Source organism: Delphinapterus leucas, chromosome 12, assembly GCF_059928025.1.
Source record: "Delphinapterus leucas isolate spDelLeu-1000000601 "Yukka" chromosome 12, BTC_Dleu_Yukka2, whole genome shotgun sequence".
NCBI classification, from domain to species: domain Eukaryota; kingdom Metazoa; phylum Chordata; class Mammalia; order Artiodactyla; family Monodontidae; genus Delphinapterus; species Delphinapterus leucas.
The window spans coordinates 82,180,770-82,196,767 of NC_143140.1; the positions used below are offsets into that span (position 1 = coordinate 82,180,770).

The 15,998-nt window shown below is 41.2% G+C and overlaps 1 protein-coding gene across 1 annotated transcript in view; it reads left to right on the forward strand.

The window, feature by feature from the left end:
- The first annotated feature begins 4,403 nt into the window (after positions 1-4,403).
- Positions 4,404-15,998, forward strand: part of ESR1 (estrogen receptor 1) — a 390,679-nt gene continuing 379,084 nt past the window's right edge. The window contains exon 1 of the mRNA XM_089922150.1: positions 4,404-7,920. The gene's annotated coding sequence lies outside the window, so the exon portion shown is untranslated. The remainder of the gene's footprint in view (positions 7,921-15,998) is intronic.

Here is a 15,998-nt window from a genome sequence, read left to right on the forward strand (position 1 = left end):
CTTCTTACACACATCTCTTAAGTGCAGAAACACCACAAGAGGCACTGAAAACGGAGAGATTACAAAAACCGGTTACAAACCCTCACATGCATATCAACTGCCTGTCCCACCTTTACAGGAAAAATGTTTACCTGCTAAGTTAGTATTCAACCTTGATCTTCTAGGGTTCATTCTGAACGCCAGGAGCTGCTTCATGTTACTGCTTGGTAATTGCTGGCTGGCCCTAAGGTTTTAAAAACAAGATCTCTTTGGAGTTTTACAAGTAAAATGTTAAAAAATGAGAAATGACTATCTCAATTTATTTTAGAAGAAAGGTGCAAATTGTAAAACTTTATTAATTTGGTAAAAGGTGTTAGTTTTGAAAAGAAAAAGTAACCATACAGGAAATGTTAAAAAATTTCAAAGAAACATAATAGTATACGTCACAGCGCTTATAATGATGAGCCCATGCCTTTAGTAGTTCTTAATCTCGTTTAGACTTCTTAAAGAATCACGTGGAGTTTCTAGACTCCCTTCTCAGAAAAATGTACATGTGTTTATGTAGCCAAAAGTTTGGCTACGATTTCAGGGGATTCCAAATCCCCTGGAACCATCCATGTGGATCTTTGCTTTGGAAAGTGGAGTAAGCAAACCAGAAAAGGCTAGATGATTTTATAAAAGAGAAATATATATATATATATATATATATATATATATATGTAGTAACCAACCACAATTTGATTGTGGGGAAAATGATCAAACACATTCATTGCCCAAGTGATGGCAACAAAATTATATTCATATTATTAACCCTTTTAAGCACATTTTACACTTAACGATGATCTCGTGATCTAAATGATTGCCTTTTATTTTCTATTATCCTCTTATTTTACTTAATGCCCAAACTGTGTAACTTAAATGTGTTATGCCTTGTCTCTGATGTAATTATCTAGTTTTCCTTCTTGTTTTCTATGTTTCATTTTTTTTTTGCTTCATGTCCTTACTTCAAGGACTTTAAAGGTATTAGGCCTTGAGGGAAAATAGTTTCCAGTATAGATTTTTTTTTTTTAAAGACTTTAATTAATTAATTTATTTTTGCTGTGTTGCATCTTCGTTTCTGTGTGAGGGCTTTCTCTAGTTGTGGCAAGCAGGGCCACTCTTCATCACGGTGCGCGGGCCTCTCACTACCGCGGCCTCTCGTTGCGGAGCACAGGCTCCAGACGCGCAGGCTCAGTAGCTGTGGCTCACGGGCCCAGCCGCTCCACGGCATGTGGGATCCTCGCAGACCAGGGCTCGACCCCGTGTCCCCTGCATTAGTAGGCAGATTCTCAACCACTGTGCCACCAGGGAAGCCCTCCAGTATAGATTTTGATGTTGTAGAGGAAGCTCTCTAAACCCAGGCAGAGATGTGCTTGGGGGTGGAGGCTGCTCAGTACTCCTGTAAATGGTCAAGCTGCATTGTTTCTGCTACTTGGAGAGCAAGGTAAATGTAGGTCTCCTAGGCCCCTGGGGATGACAGAGGGATGGAGATTGGGATGAACAGGACTTTCTCTCTCTTCTTTTCAAGTTGAAATTCATTTTAATGAAAAAAAAAGTCTGTGTGTCCAGCACTGTGTGAATTACTGACACGGATCTAGGTGGAGTATGACACATTCCCAGGCAACCTGCAATTGACCACAATCAGTTGGTGGTAGGAGGTGTGGGAGATGCACAAGTAACTCAGTACCAGACTGAATTTTCATTTCCCTAAGAGTGTTACCAAGTGTTCAGGAAAACTATATTTCAGTTCTGAGGCATCAGTTATTAGGTTGTCATACAATTCATCTGTTGAAGGGTCTATCCCTTCTAGACACAAACTCCTTAAGGCCATGTCTGTCCATCTTTGCCTGGCATAGAGGAGGTGCTTCTTAAGTACTTGTTACTCCAGGCGACAAGTGCAAGCAATGCTCAGTGGGGATTCAGAGGTGGGTGGGCAATCAGGAAGGGGCCCCCTAGAGAACATGTTCTTTGAGACGAACTTTGAAGAAGTGGTAGGATCATAACTAACAGACGGGGAAGAAGTCGATACATAAGTGTGGGAAACTGGGAGCAGGGAACGAGGCCACCTGACCAGAGCTTGAGGCTGAAGAGGTGGGCTGGGACTGGATTCTCGGGGAGATGGTGAGTGGTTTGCACTTAATTTGCTCGTGTAGTGACATGACGACAATGATTAGTCAGGAAGGTGATCTGGTGAAGGTGTGTTCAGTGGACCAGAAATAGGAGAGGCTGGAGGCAGTCAGATGCTATTAGGATGCTATTGCAATAGTCCAGCTCAGAGCTGAAGAAGGCTTGAGTAGTAACATGAAGAAGGAAATAGAAGGGATGGAGGCTGAGGATGGTTTGGGGACAGAGTCTGAAGTTCTTGTAATCCATATTTCCCTAGAATAAACCAGCCCAGGAAAAAAAATAGGATGAAAACAATAGGAAAATAATATTGTTCTCGCTCTGTTCTCCATCAACTCTTTTTTTTTACAAGCTGAAGTCCTATCAGATTCTTCCTTCCTGTGTCCGAAGCTGCTGCTGAACTTGCCCCAGGTGTTGAGAGTCACTGCAGGCCCGCTGAAGCCAAGGCGGCTGCCGCTGGTGCCGATCAGAGGCGCCAATGAGGGCTGGGTTCACCTGCTGCTTAGGTGGCCAGATCCTCAAGTGCAGAGAGCAGCTCACTCCTAGTTGTCATGTGGTTTAGGAATCAAGGCTTCCCTTTGCTCTCAATGTCTTACAGAGATTTTTCTTCTGCTTTTTATAGCAGCCTGTTCTTGCAGTACACTTGACAAACAGTGACAAATCTGTGCTGTATTTAAAAACCCTTTTCCTCTGGCCCTGGCTCCTTGGCCTTGCACGACATTCGTGGGGTTCTCTTTTCCCCTTAGAAGTTCTCCTATTACTCCATGAAAACAAACTCCTGGGAGGGCCAACCTTCTCCGAATGCTAGTTGAGACCTTGCTTCCCACCAAGGAGAAGCGTGTGTGTGTTTGTGTATCTGGCAACCAAGACGGATGGGGTTGAGCAGTGGTCAGGGACTGGTGTCTGGGGAGAAGATGGAGGGGCAGGGACTTGGGGGAGTAAGGAGGGTCACGGAGAGATTTTCTTTGCTCAGCAGAGTGACTAGCTTTTCCGCTTTTCTTTTTTTAAAGATTTAAAAAATTTTTTATTTATTTAATTTATTTTTAGCTGCATTGGGTCTTCGTTGCTGTGTGCGGGCTTTCTCTAGTTGCAGCGAGCGGGGGCTACTCCTCGTTGCGGTGCACGGGCTTCTCATTGTGGTGGCTTCTCTCATTGTGGAGCACGGGCTCTAGGCGCGTGGGCTTCAGTAGTTGTGGCACGTGGGCTCAGTAGTTGTGGCTCGAGGGCTCTAGAGCTCAGGCTCAGTAGTTGTGGCACACGGGCTTAGTTGCTCCGCGGCATGTGGGATCTTCCCGGCCAGGGCTCGAACCCATGTCCCCTGCATTGGCAGGTGGATTTTTAACCACTGCGCCACCAGGGAAGCCCCTAGCTTTTCCACTTTAAACCATGGTATTCTTCAGATGCTATTTCCTTTGTCACCCCTATCAGTATAAAAGCCCATTTATTCTTCTACCAGAAGTTTTTTCAATAATTATTTCTTCACATGGGATGTTTGTGACTTGCTATATATCTTTTTCTATATAAAGAAGAGGCATGTGATTTATGAAGGGAAATTTTAAAGGCCTTTCTAGAGATGAAGGGTAAGGTTTAATTGAATTTGTTATCTTTTTGCAAAAGTATTTTCTGCCTAACATCTTTGTTATCTGAAGGAAGTTGGTCCTTCTTTTTTTTTTTTTTTTTTTCTTTTTTGAGAAAGAGACTATCTTTATCCCTATAAGCTTCAACTAGAGAGTTTCAATTTGAGTCACCAGGTATCGGTTCTATTAAGGCTCTGTTTTCAAATACCCTGGACGTGTACATTGAAAACAGGACTGCTGGATATTCTGCCTTCTGCTACACAAACTAGCACCTGGGATCCGGGATGCGTGTTTTAGTTACAGGTTTTTATGGCAAGGAACAGAGACTCCCTTGGATACCTGGTAATAAGGGTTATGGAAGAATTTGTGTGACATTCATAACCCGGCCAGTGACCAACGCAGCTGTACAGACCCTGCCACGCACTCATGGGCCCAGAGCCCCATATTTGTTCATCTTTGCCATTGGGTTTCTCTGTCCTCACGTAACTTCATTTGCTAAGGGCCTTTGCTAACTGTGGCCTCCAGTCTACCCCAAGACATCCTTCCTGCCTGTGTGTCTCGCTATCTCAGTCTAGATTTCCAAAATTCATACATCCTGAGAGCTGAATACGATTGGTCAAGTTCACCTTTTCACATTAGGCCATGTCCTTGGTCCTTGCCTATCTGGGTTAGATGCTTATCTCTGATGCAATTAGCTCTGATCTGAGGTGGGGCTGAGGATCATATGGATGTGACTTGGTTGTCTAGGCAACAGGAGCTGAGGGCAGGGCAATTGCCCTTAGCTGAGTGAGTGGGTGCTTGGGTACTGACTGGTATCTCAAGGCAGAGTTTCAATTTTGATTGCTCTTCATGAGGCAAACTGAATGTGCAGGGCTGCCTTCAGAATCCGATGAAATCATACTTAGAGCGCCGCCCAAAGCAAACATCTTTGCTAATAAGGGCAAACGAAGAATTTGGACAATTAACTATGTAATTGAGCCACAAACTCTGCTCTTGCCTGGGGCATCAGACAGAACCACTCCAAATCAAAAACCTGAGTTTTATTTTAACCTGAATCACCCAGATCACAGCAGAATTTTGCTTGAATGACCCAGACAGATTGCATCAATTTTCTGCTTTACTTTGCTTGTGAAGACCAGGCTGTTAGTGATCACTTCTGGAATGAGAAGTATTTAAAAAAAAAAAAAAAAAAGTTGGAACCTGGAAAGATCTAGAACTTCCTTGTTCTGTATTTCTTAACAAACAGCGTGCCACTTAAGGGAATGTGTATGTTGATTTTTAAAAAGTAAAGATGTAGTGGATAACCTGACTTCGATGAAATAAAAGGCTTCATTTTTCACTTGTAAAATGCATGTGAGGGAATTAGGCATAAAGGTGTGATACTTCTCTTTGAATTGTACTTATGAGATTAAATTTGCACCGTGTTGGTTTCAATTACGCTGTATCACGCTGCTTCCCTTACATTGTTCTTTTCTTCCTATTTGTTTTTTCATTATTGAGTCTATCTAACAATGGTGAACACAATTTAATTAGAAACTTTTCCTCAAAGGAGATTTTTTTTTTTCTAGAAGAAATCACAGAATATTTTAAAACAATGTCAGTCCAAGCAGACATTTTTATTTTTAGTGTTTCCATTAGCATGATAAACTTTAAGATGATTCATAGTAACCTTTCTATATCAATCTGTAGAAACATGTTCTTACCCATTCACTGATAACTTCTCAAGTTTTTCTTCCAATGATACATGTAAAACACTTGTGCTCCCACCATGTGCTGGTTTTGATTCTGCAGTGGAGTGTTAAAAGCTTTGGTGAGTGAGTCAGACCACCTGAGTTTGAACCATGACTCCAGCTATAAAATGTTGGGGTAGGCACTTAACCTTGGTATCCTACGGTTTCCTCATCTGTAAAATGGTTTGCAACGGTACTTACCTCATTGAGTTGTCGTGAAAGTGCTTAGAATAGTAATGACCTCTAGTGCCTGCTCAGAAGGCTTTTACTGTTATTTGTACTCTCCCACTTGAGAAAGCACGTATTGGAATACAAATGAATGTCAGTAATAGTCTTTGAAGGATGACTGACCTAATTTTTATTTTATCTGAATTGTATATTATACATTTAAATTTTCTAATGAGTAGAAAAGAATCCATAACCTTCAGAATTCACCAGATGTTCTATTGTGAGAAATGTTGCTCTAAATAATTTTCTCCTCTGTATTGATGTGCACAACTGATTTTAACAGGTAGCTAAATGCTATTTGAAAAGCGTACCTCACCCATTCTGGCAAATCAAATAACTGAAGGATTTAATTAATTTAGAAAAAATATTTTGCTTTCAAAATGTTTTAAGTGTTCAAAACATTTTAGTAAATAATTTACCTTTTGCCACAAGTCATAATAAAAATAATAAAAAGCTAATAAAACTGCCACAATGCATTAGTATACATGATGGCTTTTTTGGTAAGTGCATCTTGTTGAAATTCTATGTTTCTTAAGTCAAAATGAAATACTTTACACATTACCTAAAATATGTCCTGCTCTATGTGGAAATTAATCTCAGACAAATTTGCATATTCAAATTATTTTACAGGCTAACTTGCAAGTATAGAGATGATGGAAGACAATTAAGAGCCTTTATTTCTAAATGTTTTAAAGTATTGATTGTGAGAATTTTGATTTTCTCTCCTAAGCCGATTTTGAGATGCATGGCTTGCCCTACAGATGTCAGCCTGCACTTGGAGATTCTAGAAAGCCCAGGAGCAAGAGAGCCTCCTCTTCTTCAACCTCTCTTCCACCATTCTCACTTGCAGAAAACCAGCCTTTCTTCAGACTTGAGCAGAAAAATCTAATATGTTCCACAAAAAATCCTTTAGAATACATACTACCCATGCAAATGAAACAAAACAGAACATCCCACAAACTCTTAAATGGCTGGAGGAAAGCCAGCTGTTCATGGGAAGATCAGGTGGCAGAGGAATGGCTTCAGAGTCAGAGAGAAGCTAACCTCTGCAGGATACTCAAGTCCAGAACCTAATTCATCAGTGACCAGACATGCAGAGTCGTTGAGTCAATGCTGAAAGAGAAAGATACGAAAACGCTCACCAAACAGGTGTCCCGACTCCTTAACTAATCCGGGATTAACAAAATTTATGTGCTGAATGAATCCTTGATTAGTATTATTTTTCCAACTCAGCATGCCTGTCTAGACTTCAAGCTTCATTAGTAGTGAAGAGAAAATCAGCTGGATTACATTAAAAAAATTTTCAGGCAGATTAACAGATGATTTACACCCTTGTGAGACGTCTACCTTGACCCAAGTGCTAAGATAGTTAGAAACAGGCCTCATGTGGAGAAAGAAAGGCCACCCCCTCCTCTCTTTTGTACGGGAGATGTTTCCACTCCTAGTCAAATGGTGGTGCTAGTTCTTTATTTTTGAGTTCCCACATTTCCTAATTTCATGGTCATAACAGCCTCCTGTCTACTGCCTCAGAACAGCTTTCACCAAAACTGAAAATAAAGGCTCCATGCTCAGAAGCTCCTTAACGGGCTTGAAAGGTTAATGTTCCTTTCCCTTGCCCCTTCTATAGCATAAGAAGACAGTCTTTCAGTGACATTCTTCTCCTCAAGTAGGTACTCCTATTTCTTCTTCTCAATATATTTTTTTCTTTTTGTTATATGTGCTACTATTTACAAGCATGATGTAACTTTAGAGCTTCCCTCTCCTATGAAAAGATGTTCATTTTTCTCTTAATGCTCCAGGGATATTTTGCAAAGTTACTGGCAAGCATTACTACGACGTTAAAATGTTAAATCTAAACTTGGTACAGTGAAAATTCACTTTTCGAATAATATTCAGCTGAGTCAGAGGGCAACCCGACTACCCTTTTCTTAGTACAGCACTGACAGGCTGTCTGCCTGTCCCAGATAACGCCCATTTATTTGATCCAGCTCTAGCTAGGAAGTTCTGGATTATTGAAATGCGGCAGAATTTCAAAAGTTATTAATTGGCCTGATCACGGACTAGCATGAACATGCTACCTGTTTTCTTAATCTTTGGTGCCGTAACTTATGTGCGTTTGAACTAAGCAATCTGAATAAGCCATTATTTGCTTCCTGGAGGCAGTCAAGTTTTCTGAAAAGCTACGCCATCTAGCAAAATCCAAAAGTCAGCCACCCTGTCCTTAAAGTGCCCTGTGATTTCAGGTAAGTTCTTTGGGGTCTTCCTGCCTCAGTTTGCTCCCCTGTAAAAAAACTCCCGGTCGCTTTTTACAGGGGATGGTATGCCCATAAATGCCTCCCCACCACAAGCAGAGTGCTACTTGAGTAATGATGTGGCAGTCACAAAGGACAGGGCAGCCTACTTTCATTTTGGTTAGAGGAATTGCCACACGTTTCAGGAAATGCGCGTTGAGTTCTAAGTTTTGTGCTGTGTCAAGAGGGTAACCAGTTTTTGCTCTCCCAGACATGCCCATAGAAGCCAATGTGATTTCTTTTTTAACCTTAATGTAAGGATTGGGCTTTATCAGGACTTGGATCACGGCGATGATTCCTGTTCAAAGGTGCCAGATTTCTATTGGCTTTCTGGGCCAGATCTAATAGGTTTGCAGAGCAGCTCCACGCACGAGGTTGCTGGGAAACTCATCTGGTTTTGAATGCAATGTATGTATCACGTATATCATGTATATGGTGTATATTGATGTTGAGAGTGAACTTATGAAGATGAGGTAGAAGAAGTATTTGAGTTTTATCTTAACATGAACCGAGAGACAAAGGAAGGGAAATTAGGTGGGCACTTTTGAGATCTAGGCTTCGGACCCCATTTCTACTCCTTACACCCCCTTCTTATTTCTCCAAAGCAAATGTTTGCTCCAATTTTGTGAATATCCTACGAAGACTGCTCACTAGGCTTTAACACACGTGGCTATACTATTCCAGAGGTTAGATGTAATAGCATACAGTGTTAGATTTTAAAGAAATTAGGAATAAAAATAATGTAATTATCAGAGATAACATGGAGGGGGAAAAAAGCAAAAATTTGAATCTGAATATAAGGGTCATATTTCCTAGCAGGATATTTTTCTTAGACCCTTGGAGATATTTGTTTTGTTTTATGGCAGGAAAACGATAAAGCTCATGCATCTCAAACTTGCAGCAAGGACAAAGTGCAACAATTATCTTTCACTTCGGTTAACTATCTTTCATTCAGTTTAGGATGTAGAGCTAACTACCTCCTTCCTTCTTCCTAGCACCCACTCTAAACCTCTATACAATATGAATATTTGCACCGCATGTCTGCTAAACATTCTTATGAGGATTTCTATAGCTTCTTTGAGTATCTGTCTCTGTATGCATTGAGTCCAGTTGATCAGAACAACTGCTGGGGCTGAGGGCCTGGTAGTTAGGCTTCGGTTTGCCAGAAACAGAGAACAGCTCTGGTTTATGGTTGCAGATTGGCTGCAAAGATTAACAGGCAAGGATGAGAGTGACCCACCTCTGAAAACACCATCCACAGTTTTGTAAAATATTCATAGCCATGTTTCACCCGTACTGGTTGAGAAGTGGTCCTGCCCATTACTATTACACCCTGCCCAGGGTGTAATAAAGTGCTAGTTTTCGATGCAGGTACTTAACAGGTGGCTTTTGATGAAGGTGATGGTGAGGACGGTGAGCTTGCCTTCTGGGCAACATCTCAGTAGACTTCCTCTGGATCATTCCCACTGGACCCTGACAAAACCTTGCACATCAGTGAGTTTATGATTCTTTCTAAGGAGTGTAAAATTTTTTTCTTTCACGATCTGAAAGAGTCAGGATGCAGAGGCTTGCATTATCTATTCACCCCTAAAAATATCTTGCTGGAAAGCTTCTGCTCAGGTCTCCCCTAGCAGGAGCTCTCTGGGGAGGATTCAGATACTCAGTAGTTCAATTCAAATCCGCAGGAGACTGCTGAGTCCAAGCCACAGCTCCCATCACCTTCTAGCTGTGATACTTAACCTCTGCCCTCAAAGTTCTCATCTGCAAAGTAGGGATAATAAGAGTGGCCACTGGATATAATTGTGTGGAATAAATGATATTAAACCACTCGACGCGGTCCTCATGTGTTAGAAACTAAATATAATGAAGTCATTTTTATTCCAAGCCTAGTACAGTATCTGATAATAGATGTTGGAGGAATAAATGACCAGACCTCATGGTCAGCACCACAGAGACTAGGAGTTTGCATCCATTGGACCATAACAGGGAACTTGACCTGAAAAAAAAGGCAACAAATGCAGCCAGCTGAGCATGCCACGGTTGCAACGCTGCTGCTTCTGTAATGAGCATAAAGTGTTGGAAGAGAAGGTGCAGAAACCCTTCATATCCTACCCTCCATCATGACTTCTTTTCCTTTGTGACCCTAAGGATAGTCACATCCATTTGTGATAAGAAGAGTAGCAAAGAAAATGGGCAAATACTTGCTGAGACAAGTATGTATGAAACTTGGTACAAATGCTTCACATTCATTTTGCTGTCCAAAGAAGTGTTTTGCTTGGTGGTTGGGCAAAACCTGAGTCTACGCACGTGTGGAGTTGTACCCTGACTTCTCATTCAGTGTGATGCCAAAGACCTGGGATGGTCTCTCCCCCACTGGCTGTATAACAAATACTTCATGCCCATGAGGTGGTAGGGACAGCAATTATATTGAATATTAACAATTCCCGTTTAGGGAGCTCTTGTTTTGTACAATGCTTTTTAAAGGCATGATCACATTTAATCCTCACTACAGCCTCAAGTGGTAAACAATAGTATGATTCCAATTTAACAACTGAGGACACTAAGGCTTTGCAAAGTTAGGTAAAGTGTCCAATGTTAGATGGCTTTATAAATGACAGTTCTAAGACTTGAAGATAAGCTTCTCTGTTTCCCAAGCCCATGCTCTCAGCCATCATTTGACAAAATATTCATTTCTAAAGTTTTTGATCATTATGATCCTTGCCTTGGAGAAGCAAGTTGAGCATCTAGGGCTGACAAGAGATAATATCATACCCTCTCCAGGCCTCGGTATCTTCATCTGTAAAAGGGGAATATTGATATCTGAGTTACAGAAGTTTTATGGCCATTCATGAGGATTAAATTAAATAATGGACATAGAAGACCTTTATGAAAAGTTCAGTTTTATTAAGTACAAGTTTTACATATGGAATGCATAAATAATGACTTTGTTACATATCAAATCTTGTCACCACGTGAATGAGAGTGGCCCTGGTGTGGGGCTGTGAAATGGGTATGAGAGGTGGGTTGGTTTATGTTCCAAAGACCTGAAAGTGTGTGCAGTGGTGGAGGTGTGGGTGGAGAGTCTTGGCCTCCGGAGCGTGTGGCAAAGCTTGTAAATAGGGTGGGCAGAAGGGGTGGGGCTTTGGCAGGATAGTGGCAGATAGGCTGGGAGTCAGCCTGTTCCCCCTCTGAGTAATCCTCTCCCGGGGGCATCCCTGCAGTCTTCAGGATGCTCTCTGACTTCTCTGAGAAGACAAGTGGCTAGGAGCTGCCCTTGCTGTTCTGTTGTAAAAAACCACAAAGACTGGTTCAGCTGCACACCTGGAGCTTCATTTTCCTAACCCCGGCCTCCAGGAGCTTCAACTGACTTCACTCTTCATAGCCATCCCCAACTCTCCATTCTTTGAGGTTTCCTGCTAAGAATGAATACAAATGGGGTACAGTCTTCCACCTCCTCTTTCTCGATGCCTTGAAGAAAACGCGCAGCCCCTTGTGGGAACTGGCAGTCACCAGGGGGAAGAGACAGGCCCCAACAAAATGACAGCTTAGGGAAACTGACAAGTGTAAGACTTGCTAAGTCTGAGTGGTCACGGCTCCTGGTCTAGGTCCTTGCCCTTTGCTGGGATAGTAGATTGCCACTGGGGTTTTGGCATTTCTTTTTCCTCTGATTCCATCAAACTGTTCTCTTATCAGATAGCCAGCAGCTGAGCAAGCTCTCCAAACATACCTCTTCCTCTAGGTTGGTTCAGGAGCCCTTAAAGCACTTTCACAAATGGATAATCTGCATTTCTGAGACCCTTCCTCCCTCTGCTGTTCATAGAAATAGTCTCAATGGGGTATTTCCTTTCAGAATTTCTAAAAAGATACAAAGAAATCTGCAAGTAGTTTGGAGTTTATCTCACAGAAAACATTTGTCTTTTGTACGCTCATCTTTATTTACTATGGCCATCATCTGTCAGCGTTCATTTCCTTAAAACCATGTACAGTAAATAAAGACGATCACATCACATCTGATAATCCATTTTAATATATTTCATTTTAAAACTGTGTGACAAATACAGATACAAATTTCTTTCTTTCTTTTTTTTTTTTGCTTATCTTTGTTTCTATAATTAACAAGTGGAACTGGTACCACTCAAGACAAAAGGACGTAGATGGCTGCCTCTGTACCTTTAGCAAGAAACACAAAACTCTTCCCCAAAGCCTTTTACCTCACCTCCAGGCCCTCCTTGCATCAAATTTTACTAAAGGATATTTAGAGATTAGAGTTACTGAGAATCCAATACAGTTCAACTTGATACACACTGTTAATTTTTTTCCTGATTTTATTTAAGGAATGAGCTGTGGTTTATTAAGGTCTGTCCAGTCTCTGCTCCCAACCAGACTGGGAGTGCCTCAAGTGCAATGATGGGCTTTGTGCCGGCTCTCTAGAGCTTACTTAACTGACACTTTATGTCTATTGATTAATAACTCCCATTTCCTCCTCTCTCCAGCCCCTGGTAACCACGCCAGTCTTTTTTTTTTTTTTTTTGCGGTACGCGGGCCTCTCACTGTTGTGGCCTCTCCCGTTGCGGAGCACAGGCTCAGGACGCGCAGCCTCAGCGGCCGTGGCTCACGGGCCCAGCCGCTCCGCGGCATGGGGGATCTTCCCGGACCGGGGCACGAACCCGCGTGCCCTGCATCGGCAGGCGGACCCTCAACCACTGCGCCACCAGGGAAGCCCCACCATGCCAGTCTTTGATGTTATGAATTTGACTATTTTAGATACGTCACATAAGCAGAATCACGCAGTACTTGTGTTTCTGTAACTGGCTTATTTCACTTCCTTCTGGTCCAACCGTATTGCCACATATTGTAAAATTTACTCTTTTTTAAAGGCTGAATAGTATTCCATTGTATGTATATACCACATCTTCTTAATCCATTTATCTCTTGGTGGACTTTTAGGTTGTTTTCACATTGAACAAACTATTTTGAATAGTGCTGCAATGAACATGGTTATGCTAATATCTCTTCCAGATCCTGGTTTCAATTCTTTTGGCTGTATACCCAGAAGTGAGATTGCTGGGTCGTCTGGTAGTTTTATTTTAATTTTTAAGAACCTCCATACTGTTTTCTACAGCAGCTAAACCATTTTGCATTCCTCCCAACAGTGTGCAAGGGTTCCAATTTCTCCACATTCTCGCCAGTACTTGTCTTTTGTGTTTTTGATAATAGCCATCCTGACAGGTGTAAGTGATGTCTCATTGTGGTTTTGAGTTGCATTTCTCTGATGATTAGTGATGCTGAGGATTTTTTCATGTGTCCACTGGCCATTTGTCTGTCTTTGGAGAAATGTCTATTCAAGTTCTAAGTCCCTTAAAAAATTGGGTTGTCTTTCTGATATTGAGTTGTATGAGCTCCTTACGTATTTTGTAGATTAACTCTTGATCAGATATTCGGTTTGCAAATATTTTCTTCCATCCTATGGGTTGTCTTTTCACTCTGTTGATTATTTCCTGTGCAGATCCTTTTTAGTTTGATGCAGTTCCACTTGTTTATTTTGTTTTTGTTGCCTGTGCTTTTGGTGTCATATCCAATAAAATATTGGCAAGACCAATGTCATGAAACTCTCCCCCATTTTCTTCTAGGAGTTTTACAGTTTTAGGTCTTACAGTTAAGTCTTCAATCCATTTTGAGTCGATTTTTGTGTACTAGGTAAGATAGCATCCAATGTCATTCTTTTCCATGTGGATATCCAGTTTTCCCAACACCATTTGTTGAAGAGCAATCATTTCCCCATTGTGTATTCCTGGCAACCTTGTTGAAGATCAATCAACTGTGTATGTGCTGATTTATTCAGGGCTCTCTATTCTATTCTATTGGTCCATATGTTTGTCTTTATGCCAGTACAATACTGTTTTGATTACTGTAGCCTCATAATATTTTTTGAAACCAGAAAGTGTTATGTCTCCAGCTTTGTTTGAACAAGTCCAATTTTGAGGCCCCATTTCCCTCATCAGTTGAATGAAGGCATCGGACTAGGGGAGCCCTATGGTCTCTGTGGCCATGCTTTATGATTCTATAGTTCTTGCTTTCAGCAGTCTCCACTTAGAACAGTGAATTGAGATATTATATAAGCACAGTCAAACCCATGGGCATCTATGCTGGGAATAAAAGACACGTCATCATTCCATTGATTTAGGACTCTAACCAGAAAAAGAAGACTCTGATATCTCTTGCAGCTGTCTGAAGTGTTTTATGCTTTTGAATCTAGTGATTTGAGGATAAAGGGAAGGGGTCAGAGTGTGCTTTCTTTTTGCCTCTTTTTTTCCTTCTCTTCTAAGGGTAAATAAAAGGCCAGGATACCAATTAAAAGAAAAAACAAGAAAAGGCAACGACTTATTGGGGGTTGGGAGTTGGGGGGGGGGGAAGCGCACTAAATAATTTAATTTCAGTTACAATAAATCTCAAGTGGTAATACTCCACTCCTGAGAATGCTCCCTGGTGGACAATGCCTGGGCATCGTATTTTAAGTAGAAAAGTGCAGGGACAGGGTGACATCATAGTATTCAGCATGAAGAACACTGCTCACACTGGTTTGCTGGTGTATTCCTCCAGATTATTTAGGCCTCACAGATCCAGCAAAGAGGTACTTCAAGTCTAGTTTGTGGAGGAAAAGATTCATAGAAGAGTGTTGTTTTCTAGGAAACGAAAAAGCAGAAAGCAAAGGTCTCCTGCTTACTATAGCATTCATGTTGCATAAGCAATATTAATATGGTTGAGTATTCATCATTCAGAGCAGTTCACAAATTATTCATGTTCAGACTACACAGGGCCCTTGCTTCACACTCTTCTCACCATCTGGATTCTATCCATTTTACTCCTCCCTCAGCCCTTGGAATAGAAGCGAAATTTAAGTGGGCCAATTTTCTACTTGTTAGCAGCCATGGTAATGTGTCCAGTAGGGAAAGGGATTTATACTGTTAAAGTGAAGGAAGTTTTTGGATTGTTTAAGGCTTTAATTTGTTGACGGGATTTCTAGAATCCACTAACACCAATATTTGAGAATTGAGCACACTAGACAAGTTTGTAGATTTACGAAAGTGTAGCTAACGAGGGCTGTATTTAAATTTCTTATCCAGCTCTTTAGTTCTAAATTTATTGCCAATTTTGTTTATCAGACTTATTCTCAGAGGAGTGGTATTTGCTGTGGCCACAAGGAAACATCTGTGAGCTTAAACCTTAGAGGCAGATAGCCAGTTAGAACATTTGGCATTTAAGGCTTAGATTGCAGAAGAGAAAAATTAATCAAGGCAACCCTTAAAACTATGGAGAAGGCAACTAAAACAAAATGTCTTATCACTGACAAACTGAAGTATTGAGTTCATGTTAATTAAGAAATGTCAGGATTTATAATGAATCAACGAGGAGTGTCATATTATGGCAAGTTTGGAAGTTGATGTCAATCTCTATTGCCAGGATTTATGGTAGATTATATAACGGAATCCTGAGCTCTAAGAGATCAAAGGAAAATGCTGGCTCCTTCTTCATCCATTCTCTTCGGTCAAGCCTACCCAGCAAGAAGCCAAGTGGAGAGCTGAGCAGTTATCTGAAGTGGGCAGTAGAGACAGCCAAAACCAGATAAGACATAACCAGAAAGTCACCGTGGAGGGAGAATGTGGACTGAAAATAGACGGGAAGGGGGTAAAATGTCAAACAGCTTGGTCACTGTCCACAGTCCACATTCACTGGATGACAGCCAATTCCTGGCTTCATGCAATTATTTAGAATGAGTCTGAAAGACTGGAGTTAAAAAAAAAAGACGAGTTCATTACCAAGGTTGTTGTACGTTTATGCAAAATTTCTCTGTATCTGTATTTACTATCTGGGACGTCGAATTCTGAGTATTTCCAGGGATTTCACTATCTTAGATTAGTATGTCGAGGTGATTAAGGAAGCCCATATAATCTATGGTCTTACATGGAGAAAGAATTTTAGATTAATTGAATGTTATATTTAATTAAACTTTCCCCCCTACAGCATGGACT